Below are 1,226 nucleotides of genomic sequence, written 5' to 3' on the forward strand. Positions count from 1 at the left end.
ACTGGGCCTCTCTTTTTTTTCCTTATAAATGTTTTCAGAGGCAGTGGGTGATTTATTTTAATGACCCTAATTCAAGGTTATGCCAATGAGACAACTGTCTTTCTCTCTGATTTAGATGTTCCAATCTTTCCTTTACGCAAAGACTATGTTGGTTTCTATTCCTTTATAAGTAATCTTGCTCCTAGAGTTACCAGCACACTGACTCACAAGTTGTTCCACTAGCAGGTAAGTGGGGGTTTACTACATCTGTCTAAAACTCAGAAAGCCTGCTTGGAGGAAGTAGTGAAAGATGCAATGTTATTTGTGGAATGATGTGCCATATTTCTAATGTTCCCTTAAAATCTTTCATCTTACAATCATTCTTCTCTAAAGCAAAATTTTGGCAGGGTTTTTATGCATCTTTTATGAAGTTTGAGTAAGATTGTCCTCTTTACCACCTGAAGAAGTTAAGCTATACAGTAGGAAAGCTTCCACTGAAATGTTTCCTATCTTTGGGATACTGCTTTGCTTGCTTCACCTCAGTTTTTTCACTGCATCAGCCAGAGGTCACACATCTCTCAGAGACTTTTTGACTGGTCATCAATGAGTCTTCTTCTGGATCTGGACTGGGAATTATGCAAGGAAGGCTACTCCTGCCAGGTGCAGCTTTACAGCATTCACTCTGCTTCAGGAACACTGAATTCTGTTCTCACTTACTCTAGTGTAAATATTGAGCAATTCCATTGATCTACCCGATATTGTCATAGATGCTCAGGAATATGACAGAAGACTGAGTGGTTTGGTGCACTCTAATTGCCAATACTCTTAGATGCTTAATCTTGTGTCAGTCTGCAGCACACAGCAAAGGAAGGCATAGGACAGCAGAGGTCCCTGTCCTTGAAGGAAATGACCACAAGGAAAATTGAGGCAGAGTAAATGCCTATGTTTAACACATGTTGTTGTAGATACCTGAACTAACATTTATCGTCTGACTCTCCTTGCTACTTTTTTTAGACCAGAAGCAGAAGCCAAATGACACCACGCACACACACACAAATATGTAATTTGGGACATCTTCACAAATCTCCCACATCTCTTCAGAGGTGGGTTTGGATGACAGCACACCTTCTTCAATGAGATTTTGGCTACTTCTACCTATAGCAGAAGCTGTGCCAGCACAGCACATTCAACCAGACTAAAGTTTTATGTGGCCACTACTCCAAATGCAAGCAGATTTTTATGGGCTT

The sequence above is a fragment of the Egretta garzetta genome, unplaced genomic scaffold, assembly GCF_000687185.1.
Source record: "Egretta garzetta isolate BGI_Z169 unplaced genomic scaffold, ASM68718v1 scaffold259, whole genome shotgun sequence".
Classification (NCBI taxonomy): Eukaryota; Metazoa; Chordata; class Aves; order Pelecaniformes; family Ardeidae; genus Egretta; species Egretta garzetta.